Source organism: Pseudophryne corroboree, chromosome 1 (assembly GCF_028390025.1).
Source record: "Pseudophryne corroboree isolate aPseCor3 chromosome 1, aPseCor3.hap2, whole genome shotgun sequence".
NCBI classification, from domain to species: Eukaryota; Metazoa; Chordata; class Amphibia; order Anura; family Myobatrachidae; genus Pseudophryne; species Pseudophryne corroboree.
This window is the reverse complement of record NC_086444.1, coordinates 381,323,739-381,329,709: the sequence shown is the minus strand read 5'-3', so window position 1 is coordinate 381,329,709 and position 5,971 is coordinate 381,323,739. Positions and strand designations below refer to the sequence as shown.

General features: G+C 38.1%; 1 pseudogene; it reads left to right on the top strand.

The window, feature by feature from the left end:
- The first annotated feature begins 5,596 nt into the window (after nt 1–5,596).
- LOC134938593 (5S ribosomal RNA) lies at nt 5,597–5,715 on the top strand (annotated as a pseudogene).
- Nucleotides 5,716–5,971: the final 256 nt, after the last annotated feature.

Below are 5,971 nucleotides of genomic sequence, written 5' to 3'. Positions count from 1 at the left end.
GAGGTGGAAGAAACAGGAAGACACAAAAGGAACAACAACCAGAGATAGAAAACAAAGGGATATTTAACCTGAGCACAGTCACACTAAAAAAGGAACACGTCTCCCTATTAAACAAAGGTTTGAAATTTGCACCGACAAAACAGTTAAATAAATTTGAAACATACTTAGACTTACACAAGTTCACAAGAAAATTAACACTCGCTAAATATTACAACAAAGGACCAATTGCATTCACTGAACAAAAAGATGCAGAAAGAACATACAAGCACTCAGATCTAAAACCCAAATCCACATTCTACCCACAATACATGAGAGGTTCACTAATCAACACATTCGAACATTTGGTAACAAGGGACATAGACAAAATAGAAACAAAACCTAAGACACTTAATCTGACAAAAACTGAAAAAAACGCATTAAAGGATCTCAGTGACAACAAAGAACTAGTGATAAAACCTGCAGACAAAGGGGGGGGGGTCGTATTGCTAGACAAGAAAGCATACATAAATGAATCACTCAGAATTTTAAGTGATAAAGAAACATATGAAACCCTCACACAAGACCCCACCAAAAACTACAAAAGAAGCTTGGACATACTAACAAAAGAAGGTTTAGATGTAGGAATTCTGAACAAAAAAGAACACGAATTCATAAATAATGACAATCCCATACTTCCAGTATTTTATTATTTGCCAAAAGTACATAAAGACAGACATAACCCACCAGGTCGACCGATCATATCAGGAATAGGCTCTCTCACATCGAATCTATCACAGTATATAGACTCATACCTTCAGACATACGTAAAAACACAAAAATCATACATAAAGGACACCACTGACATCATCAGAACACTGAGAGACGTCACTTGGGCAGACGACTACTGGATATGTACAAGTGATGTCACCTCACTGTACACAGTAATTAACCAAGAACAGGGAATATCAGCTGTAAAACATTTTCTTTCTTTAGATCAGAATCTAGACCCAAGACAAACAGAATTTATCATAGAATGCATAAGATTCATCTTAGAACACAACTATTTTTGGTTCAACGACACATACTACAGACAGACCAAAGGAACAGCCATGGGGACCAGGTTTGCTCCGAGTTATGCCAATCTATTCATGAGTCACTGGGAGGATACCAACATATGGTGCGGGCATGGCTTTGGGGCAAACCTGGTCCTATGGCGAAGATACATAGACGACGTGATCTTCATCTGGCAGGGCACAGAAGAAAGACTTTTAGAATTTCTCAAATACATCAATGCAAACAATAAGAATTTGGTTTTCACTACAGAACACAGCAAATCGACAGTGAATTTTTTAGATATAACGATTTTCATAGAAAATTCTACTATCCATACAAAAACCTTTCAGAAGAGTGTAGACGTGAATAGCTACATTCTAAACAGTAGTGCACATCACCCGAACTGGCTAAAGAGCATCCCACTAGGCCAGTTTAAACAGATTAGAAAAAACTGTACAAAAATAGAGGATTTCGAAACACAAGCAGAAGAAATGAAATGCCAATTTATAGATAAAGGCTACAAGGAAGATACTCTGGAGAAAGACTTAGAAAAAGCAAAAGAAATAGACAGAAACACCCTCCTAACATACAAGAATAAAGACACAACAAATGAAGCTTTCAAAACAGCCTTCATTACACAATACAGCACAAACAACCGGCAGTTAGAAAAAATCCTATACAAACACTGGCATATTCTACTAGAAGACGACATCTTAGCAGACAAACTCCCATCAAGGCCAAAAGTTATCTACAAAAGAGCACCAGACCTAAAATCAAGATTGTCACATAGTCACCTTAGAAAAGTAGAAAAAATACAGACTACCATGTTAGGACAGAAACTCAATAAAGGTTTTTTTCATTGTGGCACCTGCAACTACTGTAGAACACACAAAGTGAGCACCAAAAGGGTCACCAACTTTATTTCCAACAAAACAGGAGAAGTTTTTGATATACAAGAACACATCTCATGCCACAGCAAAGGGGTGATCTACCTAGCTGAATGCCCGTGCAAACTACAGTATGTAGGGAGAACAACAAGACCCCTTAAAACGAGAATAGCTGAACATGTCAGAAACATCAAACACGGTTTAGAAACACACAATTTGTCACAGCATTTCAAAGAAACACACGACAGCAACTCGACAGGTTTGAAGATACTGGGAATTAAGTTAGTACCACCAAATTGGAGAGGAGGAGACTTTTTGAAAAAAATAAACAAAGAGGAATTAAGATGGATGTACACGCTAAAAACACTGAGACCACAGGGTTTGAACTTAGACAATGAAGTGAGGTCAATAGTGATGAACTGATGAATATTCAGAGCCTATATTCCGTCTAGTTTATTTAATGGCTAGCATGACATCACAAAACGTCAGTATTACATTTCATACCATCATAAATATGTTCCAGTGCACAAACAACATGTAAGAAGATACATCCTGTTATATCATGTGAAGGTCTTCTGCATAACCTCAGCTCATCCACGTATTTCAAAAAACCATCAATTACGCATAACCACTAAATAACACACAACAATTGGGTATAACTACTGGGAAATAGCTTTTCTCACAATAAGCTGTATCTTCTATTATACCAATAACTATCAAAGGAAGTCAATAAAAACAATGTATTTCATTTATTTTATTCCCGTAGATAAATTGATAATATATATCAACATAAAAATACAAAATGAATTGTGTTAGATTGTATACATACGGCTAAATCAATCATTTCTAAAACAAACGAAGAAAAAGAGTTTTTTTATTTCTAGTATTAAAACTTATTATTTGCAGAATCAACATAAGAAGATTATACAAGATGTTTATTTTATTCTATTTTATTTTATTTTGTTATATACATTATTAGTTGTTTTTCTTTGGTTTTGCACACAGCCACAAATAGCAATCATCGTTTTCTTATACAAGCCTGTTTAACTATGTGACAAATCCAAACACACATTGTATCCATTTAGCTTATACAGAGGTAGTATGGACACACCCCTTTTTGGGATGATACAATCAAGTATGGGTATAAAAAGCCCTCAACTAAGATGGTGAATAAGGACTCCCTGAGGAAGACCCAAACGGGTCGATACGCGTTGGAGAAGGAACTGAGCATTGCATCACCACTCTCCATATCATCTATAGAAAACAACAGTATTTTGAAATATATCTGGACGGAACAAACTGATTCGCAAGAGACACTGTGGAGGAGAAACGGAGCCGCACGGCCGAGAGGACACAGACCTGAGAGCGGAGCACCGATCGTCAGGCTGAGAGAAGACAGAAGAAAGGAGTGGAAGTGTGTGACGGGATCGAGCGCAGGAGAAAAGGTAATACACCCCGTAGGAGGGAAGGTTCACGGCGGACAGTCCCCTTGTGGGTCCAGAAGTCGTCGATACCTTCCCCCCAGAGGCATGACCGCGTCCCTCCGGTTTTGAACACTGGCAGACGTCTGTGTTTGCGTACGTCTCCTGCTGCACAGGACGGAGGAGGTTAGCGGGGAGTCCGGGGATATTTAATTTTACCTTCACCCTGATCACCTCATCCCACCACTGTCCAGATTGGGGTACCCCACAGTGATACTGTGACTAACTGTGGAATTCAACATTCCTGCTAATCCAGAAATATCAATCTATACTGTGATACCGGATAGTAAAAAACGACAATAAGGTGGAAAAGAGGTGGGACGCCACACTCTGCTCACACCAGACATTTTGGGACTTAGACATATTTTTTCTAATTTTTTCATTTCCACTTTATATTTTTCATTTTCTTTTTTTATATTATATATTTTTTTTTTTTATTATTATTATTTTTTATTTTTCTTTATCATCATTCTTTGCCCAACTTCATGATTATCACTATCATTTTTTTCATACATTTGGGTAAAAGCAAATTTTGACCCTATATTATTTATATACAAATAAACGTCAGTATTTTTCATACTACATATTATTCCGTGGTTCTTTCACTTATACTGACAATTTATTTTGCAAGTAGGCGCAGTTGTGTAAATCCTGTTTGAACTTTAAATACTGGAGGTTTCTGGGTTTAACCTCTCACACGTACTGCTGCCACCCCAGTATTACTTATATAAGTAGAGCGTTGGTCACATTTACAAAGATGCACTGATTATTGCTTCCTCCATAAACTTCCATCATAATAACCGAGTGAATACAGCATAAAACAGTGTATAAACAATTAAATAGAAAATTACATGGAAAATGACCTAGAGAATGGCGTTAAAGATTAAAGCACCTATAAACACTGCACAGATACCACCATTATTAATGTGCAGACTAACTGATAATAACAGTATTAATAAAGGGTCAATATCCCTTGTGTTTATTCTAAACACATGTGGCAATATATATATTGAGTCCCAGTGTCTCATTTGACCCTTTCTGCCGGATGGTTTCCAATCTGAATATCCAACTTGTTTTAAGCTGAAGTAGCTTTTTCGCCCTGTTCCCACCATGTAGGGATTCTGTTACATGGTCGATGATATGGTATTTTAAGGTGGCCTTACTTTGTCTTAAATTAAGAAAGTGGCGAGACACCAGTTTGTCAGTAGTGCCTGTATTTAGAGCTTTTCTAATGGCCTGCCAGTGTTGGGCCATCCTGGTTTTAAATTGGCACTTGGTTTTGCCCACATAATAATAATAATAATAATAATAATAATAATTTTATTTATATAGCGCTCTTTCTCCAACAGGCACATAATGACATGCACCTCAAATTTAGAATGACATGACAGTGGCTAATTGATTGTGTATTTTTTTGCAGAATGAGGTTGCAGAATGCAACCATTACCTCGACTTAAAAAATGTGTAGGATCTGTTTTTTTTTTAAATTTACTTAGGTCTGTTTTAACTATCAGATCCTTAATATTTTTACCACGCCTGTAACTCGCCACGATCCGGGTATTTTATAATACTCTCAAATCAGGGTCAGTGGTTATTATTGGTCATAGAGCTTTTACCTTTGTATTGGTATATTGGCTCTTAGTGTCATATGTGTTCAGTGTTCACCCAAGGTAATCTGTCCTCAGTCTTTTGAGGAGTGTCTTTAGTTACTAGCTCAACCCTGTCCTGGTAGATAGCTTTTGCTCTTGCTGCTTTTATGATTATCAGGGAAGTAGGATATCCTCTCTTAAAACATGAATTTTCCATGATATCCAATTTTGCTTCTAAATTGGTTGCCACATTATCCTGACGTTGATGTAATGCAGTGTTTCCACTAAAGTTTTTCCACCGAACAAGCCTCTGAGTGCCGCCTCATTTGTGTTGGATATATATGAGGGTGCAATACCCGAGTGGAGGGCACCGGAGCAAGAAAGCCCAGGGAGGCATCCAGAGTGCTGGCGATGTATGTGTGTGTGCATATATATATTCCCTATTGTACCCACCCCACACTTCTAACCCCTCCCCACAAACCCCCCTCCCCCCATCCGCCTTCCCTGTCACTACCACATATCCACGTTATCACTTGACCTCCGTGAACACACATACATAGAGTATGCCCTTTATATTTTTGGAGTGATGACCTAGAAGGCACAACGTCGCTACAGTCAAACCACGCTGGAAATGCCCAAACACATCCGATCTTGGAAGCCAAGCAGCGTTGGGCCTGATCAGTACCAGTAGGGGGGACCACCTGGGTAGATCAGGTACTGTATAGAACGAATCAAAATAGGGGCCTGAGAATGGAACGCACTCCATGCGCATACGGACCCACTAAGTCACTTTGTACGCATATTATTATTTCACTTTCATAATGTGCACTGTTTCACTTTATGCATACTTGTTACAATGTGTACCATCCCCCATACCCGAAAGGGATCTAACTTATGCATAGGCACGGTATCTTAATGATCACACTCTCTTTGGCAATTTATTTCCACTCACGCCAAACTTATATTTGTCAATTTATTTCTT